Consider the following 24,552-nt stretch of genomic DNA (forward strand, 5'->3'; position numbering starts at 1 on the left):
GGTGTGTTCCTATAGTCTCGTAGCAACTGATATAACACTTGTTCAAATGGGCTGTTGGTAACGTTGGCAATCTGTAGCGCCCTCTTGATGTCAACCATAAATCACTCCACTATGCCATTGGCTTGTGGCCACAGTGGCGTGATCTTCTTGTGTTTGAAACCTATATATTGGGCAACATTTTCAAAGTCTTGGCTGCTGAAAGGTGGGCCACTGTCTGATTTAATTACTTTTGTATTTCATATGCGGTGAGTATCCTGTCCAGTGTAGGAATGACGCACGTGGCAGCTGTGCACGGCACAATCTGCATTTCTGGAAATCGGGAATGGTCATAAATTACAACTAGTACATAGGTCCTGTCTTGTCCCAAAGAAATGTTTTACCTGTGTCATAACGAAGCGCAAGCTCCTTTAAACCTGTGTTAGTTGTTGCAATAAATTTGAATTTGTGATATTGTGTATTTCCACTGCATTGGCGGTTGTTCCTTTGGTTGCTAGTCTTCTTTGTCAAACCTTAAATAAATATATATTCGTGCTATACGCCGGCCTGGTTCCTAGCCCATTGGTGGTATATAGTGTATATGTTGCAGTGGTGTGTGATGTGATGGGCGCCTCACTAAATTTGAATTTGTAAAAGCGATTTGGGTGCGCGTCACCTTGCTTGGGGGTGGGGAAAGGAACTCATTGAGTTGAGAGTGACCACCTAATATAATGTGAAACACCTAATGTAACATGACAGTTCCGTCACGTATTGGCCCAAAGACATCAATGGACAGTTCTTCCCATATTCCCTCAGGCATTATTGACATTTGAAGGGGACTGGGATGAGATGGTGGCGCCACTACACTGCACGTGGCGCATTTCTGTAAAGTTTATTTTTACTCACCTATCAAGTTTCGGGAGCCATTTTTTTGTCTCAATAATCTTTTGGTCAAAACCACTCCTCGAAGGCCCTCGTGGGCCAGATCAATGACTTGTTGCCGTAATGTTCTGGGTAAGAGGATTTTGCAGTCTTTCATGATGATGTGGTCATCTGTAATGGTGAGTTCATCACGGACCAGTAGGAGGCTATGTGCAGCTTCTTGGAACGTGCTGTCCTTGTCCTTTGCCATTTCTTTTGCATGTCTCATTTTCCCACTGGCTATGCATCTGGCTATGATATTTAATACTGGATCTTGTTCTGGTTCCTTTTGTAAAATAGCCCATTCAATCAGGAAAGGTTTCATCTGGCGGATGATGTAGTTCATGTAGGCGTCTACAATCGATGCTCTTCTCTTGCTGAGCTGGTGGGATGGCACAGCAAATGGTCAGCTGGATTTTCTTTTTTGCCTGGTCTATGTATGATCTTTAATTTGTAGTCCTATAGACGCAGGCACCATCTCGCAATCAATCTGGTGTGAACTTCGGGCTATATAAACTCCTTACCATTTAGGAAGAGATGGAAATTTTCCCAGCCCCATACGACCGCTAGACTTTCCTTTTCCGCCTGGGAGTATGCTTGTTCTGGTGCAGACAAACTCCTGCTGGCCTATGTCTGTACGCCTCGTGTGTCAGGTGTCTTAGGATCATGTTGAGTCAGAATGGCTCCAAGTCTCACCGGGCTGGCACCAGTGATATCCTTGGGGTCCTCATTAGCATCAAAGTAGGCCATATCCTCCACCGCCGCAATGTTTTGGCGAATGTTCTCAAACATGTCTTTACAGTCTGGCGTCCACCGGAACTCCTGTTTGTTTTTGTTGAGTTCTCGTAACGGTGTGCTGAAAGTGGCATAATCTTTTAAATATTTCGAGCAGTAGCTCGCAAAGTCCCATAAATAATCATAAGTCAGAGACGTTTTCCGGTCTCGGGGTTATGTTTAATGCACCACGTTACCAGGGTCTGGCTGCATGCCCTGTTCCCAAAAGATATGGCCAAAGAATTAGAATGTTTTCGTGTGGAATTCACACTTGTCTTAGTTAAGTGTCAAATGAGTCGCATCCAGAGCTATGCAGACTTGATGTAGAGTGTTGTCATGCTCTTCCCTGGATTTGCCAAAAACAAAGATATTGTCGCTGTAGTTAAGACAGTTTGGAACATGTCTTATAACTTTGAGGATTTCCTCCTGGAAGACCTCTGAGGCTGAGGAAATTCAAAAACGTAGTCTTTTATGTATATACAATCCTAGATGAGTTATGAAAGTGGTTTTGTATCTGGATTCGGGGGCCAGCTCCAGCTGATGGTATCCTTTGGTAAGGTCCAGTTTGGAGAATAAAGTGTCCCTCCTAGCAAGTGAATCCTTTCAGTTATTCTGGGTGCCTGATACCTCTCTCTCTCTCTATAGCAGTGGTGGCTGCTATCATAGGGCGGCGGGGCACCGCCCCCCCCCCGAAAAAGCAGAGCAAGAGAAAGCAGAGCAGAAGCACTAAGATTCAGAAGAATCTCTTCTGAATCTTCTTGCATTTGCCAACAACACAGGGGCACTGTTACAATAGTACATTGTTTGTTGTCCATTAGAACTCCTATGGGCGTCGGGCCGGCTGCCACAGCGGGGCGCATCCTCTTTTACTCTGATTTTTCACTATAGTAGAGTGTGTGGAGCTCATGGCTCCACGCACTCTACGTAAGCCCTTTAATTAGTAGGCTGGCGGGGCGCTTGAGGGGTGGCCCCGCCAGTATAAAATGTGCGCAAACAGCGGACTGAAGAATCCCTCCCTGCATAGCTACAGTGATGTCATTGGCTGTTTTCCAGCCAATCATAACCCTTGCATTGGCTGGCAAACAGCCAATGACATTACTGTATCTATGCAGGTCGTGGCGCAGGGTGTACGTGCAACTGCGACACCTTCACATTTCTCTCTCTAGGCAATTCGGGGGCGAGGCCTTTTGTCCCACCTGGGCTTTTCTTTGCTCATGGTCCCTGGGTAAAGAAAGGCCCAGGCGGGACATAAGGCCCCAAGTGTGGCCCGAAGGGAGGCTGTACAGTCACTGAAGGGAGGCTGTGAGCGAGCGGACGAACTGCCGAGCACCGTGCTCTAGGTGCTGGATTACACAGGCTATGCACTGCTCAGCCTTCCTAGCGCAGGGTTCAGTAGAGCTGCGCGTGGTACTGTGGGATTTGCCTTCCTTCCAGAGCCAGACTGGTTCACAGCTCTCCCTGCGGGAGTCCTGGGGGAGAGCGCAGGGGGAAGTGTGCTGCTGCACGGGCGAATAGAGCGCATACCTGGTCCAGAGTGGAACATTTTTGGGGATGTGTCCTACCTGAAGATAGATAGCCCACAACCTTCACCCCCTCCCACTGGTGTGGTGTTAGGCTGTGTAGTGTGGCTTCTCCTTGCTCTTGTTTCCTACCTTCTATACTATGGAATGACTTACAGACAGATTTGTTGTGGAAAAATGATTGGCCGTAGGCATTTATTTTCTACAGAAAATAACACAAACAAGAATCATGATAACAACATGTGTCTGTGCTTTTGGGCACACCGTGTCCAGGGTTAGCGATGCCAGCCTTCTCCTTGGTCAGTCTCGGTTACCCTCGGGCATCCGTTCCTGGACACGTGCCGCCTACGACTTTCTTCTACCGTGTACCGAAGAAAGTACTCGGCGTTCCTGCTCCTCTCTCCGCTCGTTTCCTTCTTCCTGAAGTTTTGCTGGGTGGGTTGGGTGGCAAAACGCTTCCTTCTCCTTTGCCCAGGTCCCAAGACGCCCACCCGTACGAGGTGAGCGTCTTGCCTGGTTTGTTTTTCTACCTTGTCCTTTGGCCATACTTATACCCCCTCTGTCCTTTTGTTATTCTCCTGGGGGCCGGGCCCTGCCCAGCCCCCCTGCGGGTTTCCCCGCACACCTTGCCTGTTGTTGGGGGCCGTTGCCTGGAAACGCTGGGGCAGTGGCGCCAACTGGCTGCCCCTCCCCATGTTTCTTCGCGCCATCTCGCCCCCACCCCGCGCCTAACCCCCCAAGCCCTCTATCGGGCCGTACTTTGCACGGCCCGGGGCCTGGGGCAGACTCGCGGGATGCGCAACATTTCACAACCTTCCCCAGTCTCTTTCATCCCAACCCACATCTGAGGCAGAAAGGTCAAAGCCCGCAGTGATTGCTCGAACCGTTAACTCCCCGGCAGCCCTGAATGAAGCCAGATGATGGAACGCGGATACTGCGCGCAAGGTACTACGATCCCACCCCCACCCTCTGCATTCTTTTAGCCTTTGCTATCGCCAGGATCAAAGAGAGTTGTGTTACTGAGGTCACAGTGGTCATGTGGGCCGCGGGTGCAGGGAATCTTTGGGACACGCATGCTCCTGGTCTTCGTGCAACTTGAAAGAGAAAGAGACATTTACACAAGGACAGAGGGGCCGAGATCTGTCTAACTTCCTCGAGTAGACCCTTCAATAGGACTGCCGGTGTAACATCGAAAAATGCTTTGGTTGCTTACTGCACATGTTTTAGAGGGGAAAGGGTCCCATGGAACAGGCTTTGCTGCAGGAGCTACTGCAGTGGCATAGGTCGGTGTCCACGCTAGCCACGCGCCCTATAACACGGTTTTTAATGTTTCATATATACTGCACAGAAGTAATCACATAGAACTGTCTGCTGTATGCCTCCCCAGAATATAAACAGCCTGTTCCTCCGATTCTGACGTTACAAAGGGCCATATCCCTTCAGTGCGAGTAATACGGTCACTTCATAAACATGCATACATTCCCCTAAATGCGAGATGTTAATGTTAAAGGATACTTGTACCGCGCACTATCACCACCAGAGTGGTCCCCTGGCGCTCTGGCGGCTCTGAAAGAGGAAGGGAGGGTGAGTTAGTGGGAGGAAGTTGGAAAAGTGCAAGAAAGCAGTGATGTGATGTTGGCGGCCTCAGCCCGGTGGGTCCGTTGGCTGGGCCTGGGGTGCTTGCGGCCAGTAGTCGTCGTGTACTGTTGTGCTAGTCTATGTGTGTTTTTTTGTTTTGTTGTTGCAGTGTAGTGAAGTTTGTGTGGTTTGTTGTGCTGAAGATTTGTGGTTGTGTTTGGTTTGGAGTTTGAGAGGTGTATGCAGAGGGGGAAATGGTTAGTGGAATTGGTTAGTTGGCATCTCTATCCTGAATTGGTGTGTTGTGCTAGCGTAATCTCTCCAGATGGGGCAGGGGCACCCTGCGCCTCAGTCCTGATCTGGGCCCATCCAGCATTCAATGTCCTTTTCACATCTCGCTCCCACCTCCACCAGCCTCCCTCACAACCCCGCCTGTCCTCCCTACCCACTTAAATGGGCAGTGCACCTGCCAGTGTCCACAATTCAGTTGGTGGGGTGATTGGTAATATCCTGATTAATCCACAACAATGTGGTACCTAGTAGCAACTAAGGAGCGACTGAAGATGTTGGATGGGATTGGCTGGGGTTGTTAACTTCATCTCTATGGGTGTCTGTGTTTCATTCTACCTGACATCACCCGTCCAGGTGCCATGGGTGATTCTCAGTCGGCTCTGGGAGCTTGTCAGTGTCCTTTCCGGTTTAGTAATTCTTTTTTCCTTTCTGTTTCTGTTTTCAGTTTAAGTCTGTGGTGTTGAAGAGCCAGGTTTTTAGCAATTCTCAGAATTTTAGTTGATCTTTGGTGTTTCCTATTTCTTTTGGGATGTTGTTCCAGGTTTTTGCAGCTAAGTGGTAGAAGGAGGTGCCTCCAAGTTTTTTCTTAAGGTACGGTTTTAGTTCCAGGCGGATTTCGTTGCTTGACCCGAGGAGTCTCGCTGGCTTGTAGATTCTTATTTTCTTTTGTAGGAATTCTGCTCCTTGTCCAGAGATTGCCCTGTGCGTTATGCACAATGTTTTGAACGTGATGCAATGTTTTACTGGGAGCCAGTGTAGTGTTGTTAAGGCAGGAGTGATGTGGTCTCTTCTGGATAGTTTGAGGAGTAGTCTGGCTGCTGAGTTTTGGATCCATTGTAGTTTCTTCAGGAGGTTTTCTGGTATTCTGAGGTAGAGGCTGTTTGCATAGTCTATTCTTGACATGATTAGGGCGACGATAGTGAGTGTTTTGTGCGTGAGGGAAAGGATAGGTAGGATTCTTCTTGCCGAGTGGAGGAGGAACAGACATTTGACAGTTGCATTTATTTGTGGTTCTAAGGTTAGGGTGTTGTCCATCAGGACTCCTAGATTGTTTACTACCTTAGATGGTGATGGTGCGGTTCCCATTTCCGTTGGCCACGGGATGGCGGTTTCGTTCTCTTGGTCATAGGATACGATCATGATTTCTGTTTTTCCTGGGTTGATTTTCAGGTTGTTGACATTCATCCAGTTGAAGACTTCTTTTAGGCAGTCGATTAGGGTTGAATGATCGGGTTGGGTGTCTTTGATTTTGTAGATGATTTGAGTATCATCTGAGTAGTTGTAGCATGTAATGTATTTTTTGAAGATTCTGATAACTGGGGTCTGGTAGATGTTGAAGTAAAGTGGTGATAGTGAGGATCCTTGGGGCACTCCACAGTCTTGTGGGGTGGATTTTAAGGGTTTAATCCATACGGTTTCTGTTCGGTCTGCTAGGAATGATTTAGTCCAGTGTAATGCTGTGTCTGTAATGCCTATGTCTTCTAGTCTTTTGGTTAGGGTGTCATGGCTAACTGTGTCGAAGGCTGCGGAGAGGTCGAGCAGAATAAGGGCTGAGGTTGTGTTTGAGTCAGCGTTAGTTTTTAGGTTGTCCCAGATGGAAAGATAGTAGTGCTGTTTCCGTTCCTCTTGCAGGTCTGAAACCGACTGGAGCTTGGTCTAGCAGGTGGTGTTTTTCTATGTGTTCTTGGGTTAGTTTGTATACGTAGGTTTCCAGTAGTTTTGCCGGGTAGGAGATGTTTGAGATCGGTCTGTAGTTGGAGAAGTCTTTTACGTCGCCACTTGTGTTTTTTAGAAGTGGTTTGATATATGCTGGTTTGAAGGCCCTCAGTACAGTTCCTGTTGCTAGTGATAGATTTAGAAGGTTTCTATAATATTCTGCTGGCGTTCCTTGTGCGAAGATTGATTTGTAGATGTCCGGGGGACAGGGATCCATGGGTGAACAAGCTTTCTTGCTGTGTTTTAAACAGCATTGCAAATGCCTCTGCTGATATTTCAGTAACGTTTTTGAGTTTGTGCTGTGGTTCTGAGTTAGGCTCATTTGGTTGTATGTTGTGGTTGGTTGGTCTCTGTTGAATGGTTTGTCGGATGTCATTGATTTTTTTTTTTTTTAAGTGGTCTGCCAGATCGTTGCATAGTTTCTCTGAGGGGGTTTGTGTGTTATCTCAGCCTGGTGGGTTTCTCATTTCTTTAATGATGTTAAACATTTCTTTCTGTGTGTTGGTGGCATTGGTGATTCTGTCATCATAATGCCTTCTCTTCGCCTTTTGAATTTCCTTCTTGTATGCACGGATTTGTTTCTGGAAGTGTTTTTTTGTCTGGGTTGTATTCTTTCCTCCATTCCAGTTCCATCTTTGTTTTCCTTTTTATGGTGCTTAATAGTGGGGTGAACCATTTTGCCGTTGCTCTTTTTTTTGATGGGGTGAATGGTTTTTCTGGGGCGATCTTGTCAATTGTATCTGCAATCCATTTGTGTAATAGCTCCGCTTTCCCGTCTAGGTCAGCTAGCTCTAGTTCTGTAGTTTTGGTTAGCTCCAGTTGTTAGAATAGGTTGCTTTCTTTGACGTCCTTCCAGTTTCTTTTTGTAATGGTTGTGAGTTTGGGAGGTTGGATACAGACTTGAGTAGGCAGAGTGATCACGAATGGGATGATGAGATGGTCGCTCCACAGTATTTGTATCGGTGGTGCCGTGGTGATGAGTTTTTCCTTGGCGAAAATTGCATCCAGGGTGTGTCCTGCCGAGTGTGTTGCCCCTTTTACTAGTTGTCGTAGTTTCATGGTAGTGAGTTGTTCAATCAGTGAGTTTTGGGAGTTGGCGTGACTGTCTTCGAACCAGATGTTGAAGTCCCCCAGGATGATTAGGTGTTCGTGGTTAATGGCTATGTTGGTGATGGCTTCTATGAAGTTGTCGACGAAGGCTGCATCATATGTCGGAGGTCTGTACACCAGGATGAATGTGATGTTGGTTTTTGGGCTCGCTGTTAGGTGTATAACCATGGTTTTGCCATTCGAGGATGTTTAGTGCTTTGTCTGTTTTTATTTTCAGGTGTTCTTTGAAGGCCATTGCGATGCCTCCTCCTTTTTTGTTTTTCCTGTTTATTTGAAGGCATTTGACGTTGGGTTGGAAGGCAGCTTTTGAGTGTGATTTTGTAGTTGTCGTCCAGCTATGTTTCTGTGATGAATAGGATGTTAATGCTGTTGTCATTGAGTAGGTCGAAGATTTCTGTAGAGTGTTTTGACATGGATCTTGCGTTTATTAGATTGCAGTGGAGTTTGGAGGTGTAGTTTGGTTTGGCTTTTCTTGTTAGTGCCTTCTTCTGATTTTGTTGAAGTGTAGGTTTTGGGGTGTCAGCGTCTTCGAATAGTTCTTCTAGGTTTTGTCTTGGGTTGTTGTTTTCATCGGGTTCATCTTCCAGGAATTGTGGTTGTTGATTGGATCTTCTTGCTTTGGTGATGTAAGGTGTTATCGCATCAGTTGTGTTTGTTGTTTCTGTTGTTCATCCTTCTTCTGCATGCATTTTTGTTAGGTTGTTTAATGTTGCTGCTTCTAGCGTTGGGTTGCTTTGGACTGGTGGCCAGTTGTCTGCGAGGTATGAAGTCAAGTAGATGCCGAAGTGCCTGCCATTGAGGCCATAGGGTTCATTACTGAGACAAACAAGCGCCAGGGGTGAGGCGCGCGCACACAAACACACTATGGTCACTCTGGACGCACTTGCAGTCATCTGTAAGATACATACGCTATATTCAGTGAGAGGCCCAAAGTTCCCTTAATATCTCTCGCTCTCTTCTCTCTCTCTCCCCCATTCTCCTTTAAGTGAGGTGCTTAAGGGACAATGAATGAAATGCACAAGCCCCTCTTAACGAGATCAAATGCCCACTGAAGTGTGATGTGAACCCTCCTCCAAGACAGGCCCGTAGTTTGCCAGTTGGGTAAGTACGCACCAAAACAGATACATGACACAAAACGAGAGGAGGGGGAAAGGTAGTAAAAAACAGAAAGAAAGTGAGAGCGGGGAAGTGAATACGTGTGCATGTGTATCCCAGTGTCTGTATGTCTGCGTGTGTGCTCAACTGGTGCTACTTCTAGTGAGGACCCAACAATCAGCAAAAGAATTGTTCTTGTGCGCCCCTATATTTTGGGTATGCATGCTAACAAACATACCCAGAATCCATATAGCAAGAGTAGAAAATAGTAAATTAGAAAATTACACAGGCATAACCCAACTCTGGTGTTTTCCTATCCAAGTGAACGCCTACTTTCGTTACTCTCTAGCAGCCTGTGTGTCAAGTAGCTCCTCACACGTATAGTAAAGTGATACAACAGTCCACCAGGCCCTGTATCTCCCTTTACACTAGAAAGCTTCCCTCCAGCCGGTACATAGAGCCAAATGAAAGAAAAAACTAATAATGTATGTTATGTATTTATTGGATATTTATAAGGCACCTACACGACAAGACAGTGTTTCAAAGCGCCACAATAATGGGTGCAGGGGGGAATTACTGGTTAAAGGGGAGTACTTCTCATAGTGTGCTCATTGGAGAGTCATGCTTGAAAATAATATTTAAGTCTTGTATTTAAGAGAGAGGTAGGGACAATGTGGAAATGGAAAGCATGGAGCTATGGAGAACGAGACGTCCATCAGAAAGCGCTGCTTTCTCAATGATGCACAGTTATTCATAACATTGCCAGGTCAGGCTTCCATGAAGGACAGGATGTTATTGTCCAGATAGAGGTGGGCGAGAGAGTGAGGTGCAAAAAAGTTGATAAGTGCCTTAGAGTTTGGCGGCAGAGATCTTAAGGAGGCACGCGAAACAGAGGAAGTCGATTGAGTCCCTTCCTGCTCAATTAGGGAACTTAAGCCCCTGTTCTTTAAAAGTAAAATCTAGAGAAGTGCACACCTTTCTTTAAAAGTAAAATCTAGAGAAGTGCTTTAAAACCGCACTATTTTTGGGTGACCTTGTTGGGAGGAATGCCCCACGGCCTCTGCAAACCCACAACTCCCACCCAGTTGGAAATGTTGATATAAATTGTATTCTGTGGTAACAGATGGATGCAGAAGTGAGCCAAAATATACCATTGGACTCATGTGTAGGTCTAATTTATTTAGAGTACCTCCATAGGCATACCAGGGTAGAGTGTGGGCTTGTGTCTACAAAGATCAATGTAGCTACTTTTTTTAACAACATATCTCTTATTACGGCCAAACACTAGGTAATCGATTTCAAATATGGGTGTTTAGGGCTTTGATTCTCTAAAGAAAAACGGCCAGCATGAAGAAGACCAGGCAGGAGAATTTGGGTGGTAACTTGGAGACAGCTCTAACAATCAGAATTGGGTTACGGGAGGGGCAGCTTTCCCATAGGGGCAGTAAAGCTATGCCCAACAGTGACAGCGCACCACTAATGGGTCACCATTCAGCGACCTGCAACTAATTATGAGGAAGTCGGAGAGGGCAGGCCTAGTGTAACCTATGCGTTCACTCAGCTGCAGCAAGCAGCTGAAGAATGCCTCCTGGGATTTTCTCTTTGCATGGAGTACCCCAGCCGGGATCGTTTTGCTCCTCCAGCCAGCATTCCAAAAGGGCCATGCAAGGCCATTTTATTCAGGGGGGCTCCTGCACATCCTCACTTATGAGTCCCTCACAGTATGGTAGTTGTATGCTGCCATGGCATGCGCAGGTAGCAGGACTCAAGACATAGCTGTTGGCCGACATCTTTCCCTGCTACGTCTGGACTTCCTGGTTGTGGTGGAGTGGAGTCCTCTTGGGCTGCCCAGTTAAGTTAAAAAACAAAGTGCATGTGTGTGTTTGTTCACACGTGCATGCACGCGCTCGCTCTGGAGGGAGAGGTTATGTGCCATGCTTAAAGATGGAGGCATGGGGGCAGTGCTGGCCATTGAGCCGTCTCTCAGCGGGTCCGAGATCCGGCACCAGATGTGTAGCCGGATCTCGGGATCCGGCCACAGTCAGCCCCTGTTAGCAGCCCGCTACCGGTTCACCGAAGTGGGCCTCCGCAGATGTCGGGGTCACCCAATATGGACCACGGGGCTGCGTCCATGCAGCATATACACAGCAGGGAGCATCCTGCATGCTCCGGATCACCAGAGAGGAACACCTGCGCCGGGGGTACCCAGCTCACCGCAGCCCACGCTCTGGGGGCACCCAGGCCGGGGTTGCACCACTTGCCGTGATCACACGGCACAGCCATTCAGTTGGGGCGGTGTTGCCCAGCAGGTGCACCGTCTTGATGCGAAAACCCACGTGGGTAGACCCTCGGCATACTGTGAGGCACCAGCATGGTGCATTCCAACCAAGACACAGGAGTCAGCTTGTGCTCGACTCACTAGCCAGAAGCAGCTTGTCTTTTTTATTAGCTTGGTCACATGGTTACCAGCATGTGACCATTATACAGACCCTGGGAGCTACCATGCTTCCAGGAGGGGTGACATGCAACAGCCCCAAACAACCCATGCCATGAGAGCGCTAAAGAAAACATGCATGCCCTACGTTACGCAGTAGGGGGGGGGGACGGACCAGCACATTGGTGCCATGAGCGTCTTTCTGACTCCATCACACCTACGTATGTCACACAGCAGGACACCAGGCCAAAGGTCGTTTTAAGGATGGCTGGGACTGAGTGCATTACCAAGCCTGCGGAGGTGGGGGCCCGCTAGGTGATCTAATCTGCCCTCCCCTGTGCAAGTGCACTGTTCACTCAGAGTGCAGATTGCTCTTTGTACACAGTGCTTGCACAGGGCAGATTAGATCTCTGAGCCCCCACCTTGGTCTGCATTTTTATTTACAGTGCTCCAAAGCTGAGGTACACAGCATGGATTAAGTGAGTGTGAAAAAGGAGTCAGGTTGTTACAACACAGAATTCAGTTTGAAGCGTTATAAAAACGTTTTATTGTAACGATAACATATTTTGGGTCCACCACTGCCATGGAAGTAATAGTGTGGGGTTTGGAAAAGAAGCATCATGAAAGAAATTGTGCTGTTTTTAAACTAGTATTTTGAACATTTCCTTTGATCGGTGGTCAACTGCCAGCTCCACCCCCCTCTAACCCCTGCCTCCCCAGACCCGCCCTTCCTCCAAACTCCACCCCCACTGCCTGCACTTGTGGGACTCCCCTCCAAATCTTTTCCGTTTCCACCACTGCATGTGGGGGATAGTGCTGGACGAGGTGTCAGCATTGAGACAGTGTTATGAGGCAATGATAGCATATATTGGCAAATCGGATATGAAAACATCTTTTTTACATTGTAATAAAGCTTTATTGGTCATAGCAAACGTGAATGTGTTCTTACAGCGCCTATGCTGGCCTATACTGGCACAGCCAGCATGACAATCTCTTCTTACAGTGGCAAAACTGGTATTATTGGGCACAGCCAACATACATGTTTTCTTAAATGACAATGGTGGCATATATGCTGGGTACAGCCATCATGAAAATGTGTTGAAATATGTGCCTTGCATCCCCGGTGACCTGGCATCTATTGGATTTTGCCATCAACTGATTGTAAATTGTAGTGCTTTTTACCTCATTTTTAACAACTGGTGTACTTTAAAATGCTTACTTTAACACAAAGTTTAACTAATTCTTACATCGATTACCAGGAAATATGTATGCCCCTTCAGTTAATAAAAATCCTAAGGATTAAGAAGAGACAGATCACCAATTAAGAGGGGGGATAGTGAGCCTAAAATCAGTAAATCACGTAGCAGAATCGTAGAAGAAAACAAGCAATCCGACCGATCGTTTGCATTGTGTCTAAACACAGCTGTGCTTGGAGGGCCTGTTTGCGGCAAATTATTCAGTCCTGATTATCAAGTTGTACAGAGATTTGAGAACTTGGGAGAGGATGACTATGTTGTGGTTGAGTCGATTGAACGCCCCGAAGATAACTATATGCTCTAAAATGTAAACCTATTTCAGATGCTGCCAATTGAGGTTGAAGACCATGTTTTCAAGGAGGTGAAAGAAAGTTTTTGTGGTTCTTGTGGGACGGGGAAATGGATAGGATTCTGAATGAGGAGCTAATTTTGCCTTAAGATAGGACCGGTGGGGTTCCCAGACGTTGATTGTTACTAGAGGGCATCCCACATGAGAGCTCTCATCCCCAATGGATAGTCTGCTGAATTTTTGGATGTTGTCCCTTCTTCCTTAGGGGGAGCCCCTCCTTGTGAGACCAGGTAGGCGAGGCTGCTAACACATAACCCCCCTGAGGATGGCACTCAATGGGAGGATCTCATGGGCAGGGATCTCCCTGTGGGAGTAGGGATGACTACCTGAAGAGAACGCAATACCCCCACCAATTACCTGAGCATGGACCCCCTTCCTACGACCCCAAGAACAACCCCTTCCCTAGTAGGGTCATTAGTTATTGTCACTTTATCATTCCCCTAGAAAGTACTGGGACCAGGGCAGATTGGCCCCTCTGCCTCTCTGCCCGCGGACGGGCCGAAATCCACCCTGGGGACCGGGGCCGGTTTGTTCCCACACCTGGGCCGGTTTGGAAAAAAAAATATTTTGAATTTATTTTTCTTTTTTTAAACACCTGCAACAGCATAAGTCATCAAAGCAAGGTAACACATGTTACCTTGCTTTGATGATTGATTTGCATGCATGATGTGTGCATCATAAATGATGATGCATGCATCTTTCACATGCTGCTGCAGCATGCAAAGTTGAGTGGACGGGGGCGCCGCCGGGCCGGCGGCTGTCACCGTGCCGCCACTCCAGGGGGCGCTGTGCCCCCTGGAGTGGCTGTGCTGTTGTATTAGTGATAAATATGCATTAGTGATAAACGACCAATTTTAGAGTAAAATAAGCATCCATTTCGGACTATGTATTTTGCCTTTCACAAGTTGCAGTACTAGCATGTTTTTTTTTCCTGCTGTTGTCTCTGTTACGATCATCACAAGACATTCCATCTCAGTGTCCTCGGTCACTTGACAAAATCCTCGTGCCTAAAACCATCTGTAGTGTAGAAATATTTGACCATAGCACATCAGGTGGCCACTGAATTAATTATACCACAATGAATGCTTTGTTGTAATGTGTCTATCTTTCCCATCTCCCTGGCATGCTGTTCAGGATGTTTGTTTGTACGTATGAGGTAACAAGTGCTCAGAGTATGGGATGTCCTGTTCTCCCGCTACTCCTACTAGCATCCCGCTGGCTCCTCATCCACCTCTCGCTTCCACCTCTGCCCACTCTAGGGCCCCACTTCCACTTCCGCTGGGTGCACCTCAAACCTGTACCACTCCCCAGAGGTCCTTCAAATGTGGCAACTTGCTCCACGTCACTACTCTCAACGCTTGCTCTGCTGTCAAACACTCGTCTGACATCTGTCACCTCCTCGAAGAACTTGACCTGGATGTCCTCGCTCTTACCGAGACATGGTTCACAGCCAGCTCTGTCACAGGTTTTGACACTCTGCTCCCTGATGGCTACAAGATCCTCTCCGAGTCCAGAACCTACTGGCGTGGAGTATCTCTGATCTTTCCTGAGTGTCTCCCTGCTTCTGTCATTCCTACGCAGGCCTACTTTTCCTTTGAATGTCTGGTCTGCAGGCTCTCTATCTCTCCTGGCCAATCACTGACTGTGGCCACTATCTACAGGCCACCTGGCCAGGCTGCCCTCTTCCTCTCAGAATGGGCTAACCTCTCCTCTTCTCTCCTTGCCTCTACCTCTCAACATCTCCTCAGAGACCTCAACATCCACCTGGATGCTTCAAATCCCTCCTCTGTGCTTTTCTGCAATCTCTGCGACACGGTCTCTCGCTCTCCATTCTACCCTTTGGTCAGACACACTCTGCCGGCCAAACTTTGGATGTTCTCATCTCCTCTGACATACCCTCTCTAACCCCCTTACCACTCCTCTCTCTTAGACTGACTTTGATTGATTGTTTATATAGCGCCTATACACACTGTGTTTCAAAGCACTTAAAGGCAGGGAGGGAACAAGGGAGAATACAGTGACATTCTTATAAGTCCTTGATACATTAAGAATGTGAAATTATCTATCATACTTGGCCTGGTGACATTTCTGATAGTGCAAGAGCTTTTGACAATAAGGAGGGAGGGGGGTGGGAAGGAAAATGAGATAGACAAGCGGCTACCTTACTAGACCTGACGACGATTTTGGTAGTGCCGGAGTATAACGAGAGGTGGGGGAGGGGGGTTTGGACAGGGAGAAGGAGAAAACAAAACAAGCAACTATCATACTAGGCCTAACAACATTTCAGATAGTGCTGGAGGGGGAGAGGGAGAAAAGACAAGTGGGGGTGATGGGGGAGACAAACAAGCTGCTATCATACAGGTCTGGTGACATTTCTGATAGAGTAAGTGCTAAGGATACAGTCAAACGGGGGAGAGGGGAGGGGAGGGGACAGCAGAAGAGGGATTAAAATAAGCAGAAAAATAAGCACAAACAACAGGGGTGGGCAAGACAGAGAATAAAATCAGGGAAAAAGAGTGGAGGTGCAAGTGGGGAGAACAGTACAGTTGCAGAAGTCAGTAATAACACATAATGATGCAAGAGAACAGCAAATGCAAGTCAGGATTCAGGATGAAGATGGGCACAGCGTGATTCAAGGCCACCATAAGTACGAGATGCAGGGGAAGCCCAGCACGAGAACTGAGATGGGTGAAGCACCATGAGTCAAAGCGTCCACAAAAGTCATATCCAAGCATTGGCAGCAAGATCGTGATGGTAAAAACCAAAATGTATCAAGACAAACTCCAGCAGTGGTTTGATGTAGGGAGGGTAGGAGAAGTGCTAAAGGGGGCGGGGGAGACGGGATAGAAGGAATCAAGCAAAAGCAGGAAACACATGTAGGCGAGAAGGGGGGGAAGACGGACATCAAAGGCAACCAGAGGGGGTGTGGGGGGCAATGGAAGACACAGGGACAACGAGGGCAACCCGAGGGGGGCAAGGGAAGGCACACTGACAATGAGGGCAACCAGAGGGGGGCTTGGGGGGCAAGGGAAGATGCATGGACAATCAGGGCAACCATAGGGGGCGTGGGAGCAAGTCACGACGCACAGACACCGAGGGCAATCAGAGGGGTATAGGGGTGCAAAGGAAGACACACATGGACAACAAGGGCAACCAAAAGGGGGTGGGGGGCAAGGGAAGATGCACGGACAATGAGGGCAACCAGAGGGGGCGTGGGGGCAAGGGAAGACGCAGGGACACTGAGGGCAACCACAGGGGGAGGGGGGCAAGGATGGCAGCGTTACGGTAGCAGACAGGGAGCAGACAGAGGCCTTAGGATCGGGCCGGCCAAGCCTGCCAGCATATAGATTGGCCGTAAAGGATGGAGCTCCAGCCAATGAGGGCACAGCACCAGGCACTCCGGTGCTCGGTGTGTGGGCCATCTTGGAATGGCGGCTCGCAGTTCAATCAGTATGGGAATAAAAATAATTTGAAGGTGAAACGCATGTCCAACGTTGTAGTTCGTTCATGTCCTCTGCCACTGATAAATTGCCACAATCATCAGGCAAAGAAGTGAGAGAATACACAGATGGAAGTGCCGACATGCGCAAGTATGCAGGCCCCCCCGGGGGGGAGCTTACCGCCTTATCCCATGTTGATGTGAGTGGCACCAGGGTTCACCCAATTTTAAGCGGCTCGGGCGCTATGTCAGCCCGCAGCTGCTGCCTAACTACTTTCCTCTCACCTGAAACTCTCTATACCTCAAACCAAAGCCCACCCCAGTCATGTCACCTATCTTCGCAGTCATTCATCCCATGAAGCGTGTGTCAGTTGATGCCTTTGCTTTCAGTTCAGTTCAGTTCATGGGATCAGTTCATGCCCGAGGACGGCATGAACTGATCCCCACTTCTGTTTACCCCAGCCTCCTATGGATTTTTGCTGTGTGCTTCGACTTTGTGCTAAGGTCTCCTCTTTGTTTGGCCCCTCCAAGATGGCCGTTCCATCTTGCACCGAGGTTTCCTGCCTTGGCCAGCTCCCCCTCCCTCTCCCATTGGCTGCTTTGACCTGTAAAGGCCAATCGCAGCGACCGGGAGGCGGGAGCCGGCCCTAACACCCAAGGCCCACAACGAAGGCCCTGTCTACCCCTGCCCACCGCGGTACGCCGGATCGCCGCCCCCGAGAGTGTCTGTGTGCCCCCCTACCCCCCGCGAGTGTCTGTGTGCCCCTCTGCCCCCCCGTGAGTGTCTGTGTGCCCCTATGCCCCCCCGCGAGTGTCTGTGTGCCCCCCTGCCCCCCGTGTGTGTCTGTGTGCCCCCCTGCCCTCGTGAGTGTCTGTGTGCCCCTCTACCCCCCGCGAGTGTCTGTGTGCCTCTCTGCCCCCCGTGAGTGTCTGTGTGCCCCCCTGGCTCCCCGTGAGTGTCTGTGTGCCCCCCTGCCCCCCCGTGAGTGCCTGTGTGCCCCCCTGCGAGTGTCTGTGTGCCCCCCTGCCCCCCCGAGAGTTTCTGTGTGCCCCCCTGCGAGTGTCTGGGTGCCCCTCTGCCCCCCGCGAGTGTCTGTGTGCCCCTCTGCCCCCCCCCAGAGTGTCTGTGTGCCCCCCTCCCCCCCGTGAGTGCCTGTGTGCCCCCCTGCCCCCCGTGAGTGTATGTGTGCCCCTCTGCCCCCCCCCGCGAGTGTCTGTGTGCCCCCCTGCCCCCCCGTGAGTGCCTGATTGCCCCCCTGGGAGTGTCTGTGTGCCCCCCCTGCCCCCCGTGAGTGTCTGTTTGCCCCCCTGCCCCCCCGTGAGTGTCTTGTGCCCCCCCTGCCCACCTTCCATGAGTGTCTCTGCGCCCTCACCCTGCTTGCTCCCCCCCTTTTGCTCTGCGTTCCACCCCCTTCCTGCCTCCTCCCTTCCCCCCTCCTCAATTCCATCCTCGTCTACTACCTTCCTACTCCCACCTTCTTTTCTCCCTCCTCTCAGCCTTCCCCCTCCTAGCACTTACTCCTATCATCTGTTCCGTGACTCTTGATAGCAGCTTGTCTGTCTCCCATCCTCCCCCCCCTGTTCTTCTCCCTCCTCCCCCTCCCCTGCTTTTTAAATTTGTCACCGACATTTTTGCTCAGTAGCGTGCCTTGTTCTCCTTCCCCCTCCTTCCCCTTGCCCCCCTCCCACCCCGCCTCTTGTTACCACCTGCACTTCGTAAATTGTCGTCAGACATAGTAATGTTACTGCTTGCTTTGATCTCCTTCCTATCCATTTCCTCTTGCGTTACTTGTTCTATGCACTTGCACTATCAGAAATGTCGACAGGCCTATTATGATAGTTCTATTTTTCACATTATGTATTGTTTTAAGGACTTTTATTGAATGTAACTGTATTTTCCTATGTCCCCTCCCTCCTTGAAGCGCTTTGAAACACTTTGTGTATAGGCGCTATATAAATAAACTATCATATCATATCATTTCATACTTTCTCCGCTCCTCCTACTCCTGCGCTGTCTTACACTCTGACACAGCTCTCTCTAGTCTGAATCTTTCTATCTCCAAAACTCTGGACATCTTTGCCCCCGTCATGAAAATCCGTCTGAAGCCTACTTCCGAGTGCAACTCTTGGTATGACACCGACCTCGCCGCCCTGAAACGCAAGTGCAGCGTGGCTGAGAGGAAGTGGAGCGCTTCAGGCACATCCTCTTACAAACTGGCCTCCCGCCTGCTTCAAAGGCAATACAGACTCTGTCCTGTCCAAGAAGAGAGCCCACATTCAAGCTTGCGTCTCTACGGCTTCTAACAACATGGTCTAACTATCTGCAAGGAACTGGCCAATTGTGCTGCAGTTGTACCTTTCCTGTTCCCTCCTAGTCCCTCTGTATGGCTCTGGCCTCTCACTTCACCACTAAAACTCAGGATATCCTGTCCTCTATCTCCTCTTCCTTTTCCTCTCTTGTCCCCACTTTGGCCAACTCCCCCCCTTTCTCCTCTTTCTCTCTGACAACACTGTACGAGGTTTCTAGACAAGTCTGATCTATTTAAGTGTCATCCAAACAGTTGCTCCCCTGCTCCTCCAGAACCATCAAGGACCATATAAACACCCTCACTCCAGCCTTGGTCGATTTTTGTAATCACTCTTTCGCCACCCTCTCTTCTCAAGCACTCCCTTGTGCACCCCCTCCCCTCCAATCCTACCTGTCCGGCAAACTATCGCCCGATCTCTATCACCCCTTTCCTAAGAAAACTCCTGGAAATGCGGGCCAGCTCCCACCTTACTCTCCACACTGAATCTGTTGGTGGTCTCCATGACCCTCAGTCTGGCTTCAGAGCTGCCAGAAGCATGGAAACTGCTCTCCTGAACACCCGTGAAGACTTGTTCTCTTACCTTGATTCCAGCAGTCCTTCTATCCTCATCCTCGATCTTTCCTCTGCTTTCTACACCGTCAACCATGCCATCCTGATCAATCGACTTTGTGAGAACCTGGGCATCATGGATCAGGCCCTAGAGTGGGTGACCTTCCTCTTGGACCACCCCTCCCAGGTCCAACTTGGTTCCTTTCTCTCTGCCACCTCTCTCCACCTGTGGTGTTCCCCATGGCTCTATCCTCTCGTCCTGGTTTTTCAACCTCCACTTGGCTCCTTTAGCCCACCTGATCTCCAACTTCTCTAATTTTCAGTGTTAATGCGGATGACACTCAGCTCTCCTTCAGGCTCCCCTCAGCCTCCTCTCTCGCTCATTCCTGACTGTCTATCAGAGAAGTGGTGCGCCTCCAACGATCTCTGCCTTAATGGCAGTAAGATGGATATTCTTTCCATTGGGACTCCTGCTCCCGCTTTCCCTCTCTCTCTGGCCGCCCTCCTTTGGGCCTCTTCATTCACCTTCCTGTGAGGCAAAACACATTGGTTTCATGTTCGACTCCACTCTATCTTTCTCTCCTCATCTCAGATGTTGCCAAGAAGTCCTGCTATCAGCTGCACCTCCTCAAAGGTACTCTTCCCTCTGTCACCTTCCCCCAAAAGCTCACTGTCTCCAGAGCCCGTGTTCTCTCTAGGCTGGACTACTGCAACAGCCTCTTTCTCAATCGGCCTTCCGCTACTCTCTGCCCTCTGCAACTAATCCTGAACAGGACTGCAAGAGTTATTCTTGGCCTCAAGCCCAGGGATCATATCTCTCCAGCCCTGAAATCTCTCCACTGGCTCCCGGTTGCTGCAAGGATCAAGTTCAAGACCCTTTGCATTGTCCGTAAGGCGTTCTGGGGCCAGAGTCTGCACTACATCCAACAATATCTTCCTAAATACCTTCCTTCTCGAGCCCTTCGCTCAGCTACCTCCAACTCTCTGAGGGTCAGACACTTCTCCAGGGAGAGAGTGGGGGTAGATCTCTCTCCCCTAAAGGTGCCACCCTCTGTAATGGCCTGCCTGCCCCTCCTGAGCCGGAACGCCTGAAGTTTCGAAGCAGCTCAAAAGGTTCCTCTTCTCTTCTGCTTACTTCTCCCCCCAGGCCCATGCTGACCTACCTGACTGACCTGCCTGTCACACTGACTGGTTGCTTGGCTACCCTCAGAGTCTCACTGAGTATCAGGCTCTCTCTTGATCGGTCACCCCTGCACTGCCTCCTGGCTTTCCATGCACTTAGGGGCTGTAACTGTAATCTCTGCAATCCCTTGCCTCCTTTGCACTTACCCAGAGCCGCACTGCCCTGTGCTGCACTTACTCAGAACATTGCTGCCCCATTTTCCTGTCCCTCTCCCTGGCACTTCTCGTTCTTGGACTTTCACAATCCGGATGACACAAGGCCTAGTAAGATCGTTTGTCTTGTCCTCCTCTGTCTTCCCTCCCTTGACTTGACGCGCCTAAAAGCACTTGTGTACAGGCGAGTTATAAATGACTTATCGTATCATATCCATACACAGCCCAGCATTGAGACCCCAAGTATATTTTGTTTGAATTGTTCCCTTGTTAGGTGCTTATACAGGAAGCAAATACTGTTTCAAAGCGCCCACAGGGTACCAGGGAGGGGACAGAGGATGGTAGACAATGAAATCACAACAATGTTAAATAATTAAATACGACATATAGGAAGAGACAATGTGGAGGGGACGACAAACTATGCCTTGTGAGTGTTCAGTACGTGCAAGTGCAGATGGGAGAGGGGTATGCGATAGGTGCTGTGGTGATCATTGAGAGCAGCAGGTGAAGTGCTGTAAGTGCAACCTTAAGTGGTGGAGGGTGAGCCGAGGCAAGTGCAGAGGATATACAGCAGCAGGGAAGATAAGATGTGGGCGGTCGTGGCCCTGAGGATGTATAAGGGCCCTGCACACCAATCAAGCCAAGCTACTGTGCGATTAGCAGGGGTGAGAGAGGGAGGGAAGGAAGAGATAAAGAGGATGGTCTTGAGGCTTTTGAACCAAGGGCCTTAACGCTGTACCCCTGTGCCGTTGAGGGGCTAGTGAAGTCTGCAGAACTCATTATGTTATGCTTTTGGCACCGCCAGGCCTCGCCTTAAGGTACTAATATCAATTGAGAAAAATACCCCAGCTGGGGATTGCTTTTCTGACCTATTTTCATTACTGTGATGGCATTGTTTTAGCTTAGTAAACTTTGAAGAAAAATTAGGAGATGTTTTCAACTTCCTAAATCGCAAAGCCTTTACAGATGGGTTTACAGGCGCACAAAGGTTAAACCTGATACGTTATGCATCCGATTCCTTTCTAAAGGGTGGGTATATTTGCATGTTTAATGTGTGACAATCACAATTCAGGGTAAGTTCCAATTTTGCGTACACTTTTACTGGTGTGTGTGTTATGTGCCGCTTATCGACAAACTCCTAATGAGGCCCTATGTGTTTAAGTATGTTTGCTTTCATATGGACAGTCTTCGCTTTGGTCATACCGTCTAGTCAAGGAGATTATCAAGGGACTGTTCCGATCATTCCCGCCGGTGAAGGCACTGTCCCGGCGTGGGAACACAACGTGGTGCTGATTACGCTCACCGGGTCCCTTTCGAGCCTATGCATAAAGCTTTGCTCAAGTTCCTGCCTTGGAAGACAGGTTTCCTCATGGCCATCACCTCTGCCAGGAGAGTAGGTGAGATCCAGGCCTTGTTCTGCAAGCAGCCTTATTTCAGTTTCCACAAGACAAGGGTGGTGCTGTGGACACACTCCTCCTTCATGCCCAGGTTTCTGTCCAAATTTCATCTCAACGAACCCTTGGTGCTGCCTGTCTTTTTTCTGACACCTTCGTCGCCAGCTTAAAAGACTTTGCACTCGCTGGATGTGGCTTGAGATCTGAAGTTTTATGTGGCCCGCACAAAGAGTTTCTGGAAGACGTCTCAGCTTTTTGTTAACTTGGTCCTGTGAACCATGGGAAGGCCTTGTCCAAGGCTTCCATCTCCAGGTGTTTCTCCGGCTGCATCATTCATTGTCGCTGGTTGGCAAACCAACCACTGGCTGGCCTTCTGAGAGCCCACTCCACCAGAGCGATCGCTGCAACAATGGCGTTCCTGTTTGGTGTGCCCCTGCTAGACATCTGCAGGGCTGCTACGTGGAGGTCTACCCACACCTTCAAGAAATTTTACTGCATTGACAGGGATTTCAGAGAGGAGTCCAGAGTCGGCCAAGCAGTGCTAGGCAACCTGGTTGCTTGAAGGTGAGGAGGTTAGAGTAATTCCTTCTGTTGAGTCTTGCCACCTCCCGTGGTCGTGTATGTATGTACTGCTATGTATTCTTTATTCATGTGCATGTGAATGCATGGTAGACCCCATGCTGGAAAAGGAACAAGTTACTTACCTGTAACTTTTGTTCTCCAGCATGGGTCTGGCATGGAATCACATGCAAACCCGCCCTCCCCCCTTCTTGGTCATACTGCCACTTTACGTGCTACCAAATCCGAAGATGGCTGTCAGAGGAGGGGCTTAGGGAGAGGGCAGTCATTGGCTGGGGGCAGTACGACCCACAGCTCAGTGTATGGTTTATAGGAGAAAGTCAGTTTATAAACAAGAGTGAAACTGTTTTTTCTTATACCGGGGATTGCCAGCCTGACAACAGGGAATATTCATGAGCATGCAAATTCATGCCAGACCCATGCTGGAGAACAACAGTTACAGGTAAGTAACTTGTTCCTTACCCTACTTCCCCCTTGCTTTCCACGCCCTCTACCTAACTCTCTTTCCGGTTACCCTACCTCCCTGTGCCTATCCAATCCAATGGACACTAACTCTCTATCCCTGAGGGGTTACAGTGGCCTGTGTACTACTATAATGCAGGTGCCATAACCCTACAGGGATGCATGAGTTTGTGCTGCCCCTGCGTAACAAACAGAGGACTCGTGACACATGGAGACACTGCTTCCTCGCCACACTTCCTTTCAATGCCTCACTCTGCCGTTGGTAAGCATCTCGGCATCCCGGTCTCCACCCTCTGGGCAGCTGCGGCTCAACTGTTTCTAGTTTGGGGAGGTTCGTGGAAGTTTACTAAGTTAATGGGACAGGAATAATAATATCCCATAAACCTAGAATCACTCACAGACTCCAATTATTGTACGAGCACTTGGGACAGAGGACAAAGGAGAAAAGAACCTCAGAACTGTGGTAAACAGGGTGCTGGAGCACCTCAGGCGAACAGACCCCAAGAACTGTGCGATTAGACTCACAATGTATTGTATGATTTGCCACGGGATACCTGGGCCTGAACATGCAGACCATTGTGCTTACTGTGATGACATGGCTATTGTCATTTAGAATTTCACATTACTATCATAGATATATGTGCCTTGATACACCATTTGCTGTATAGGCGCATTATAAATACCCAATAAATTATTGATGTATATGTTCATGCTGTCATACGTTACATTTTGGTGGCTATTGTATGCATCTTTGTTGAGCCTTACGTTTTTCATCTCTTTACACTTAGAGAGACGTCATCCTCATTGGAGCATTCACCGTTGGCTTGTGTGGGGGACCTGAATTTCGCACCAACCTCCTTCTGAGTGCCACTGCTTCAAAGTTGTCCAAAATAAAATGTTCTTGTCGACTTTTGCAGTTTATTTTCTGTTAATACAGATTTCATTGTAAAGAATAAAATAAATCAGCGTAAAATTTGATTGCTTCTCTACTACTTTGCTTCTTTGTGTTAACATTGATCAAATCAGCGTAACTTCAAATGGCCTCAACTATACAGAATGTGGGCCAATAAAGCAAATGGGGGCTTGTACATCTATGCTTGCTGACAGGAGCAACAGGGTGGGATGGAACCTCACATACTGTTCAGTAGGAACTATTTTGCTGTGCCTTGAAACTTCATCCTGGCAATCTCCTTGGTAGTGCTAAAGAAGATATAATTCATGAGCTATACAGTATATCAAATTTGAATCCGTTTTGACTTGGGTGTATGTTTAGGCAAACAGCCCGACACTCTTGGGCCCCTATTGCTAGGTTATCTGGCATTTATATAGCACTCTATATATCATTGGTATGACCTCAGAATGCTGGTAGGTGGAATGCCCTCAGGGACCACAGTCCAGGTCAGTTGAAAGAGTAAATGTTGTAGGGTGCATGGGTGCACCAGTTATATGTGCAGTTGATGTAATT

This window comes from Ambystoma mexicanum, assembly GCF_040938575.1.
Source record: "Ambystoma mexicanum isolate Mex_15411 chromosome 12 unlocalized genomic scaffold, UKY_AmexF1_1 Mex_chr12_unloc.2, whole genome shotgun sequence".
Lineage (NCBI taxonomy): Eukaryota > Metazoa > Chordata > Amphibia > Caudata > Ambystomatidae > Ambystoma > Ambystoma mexicanum.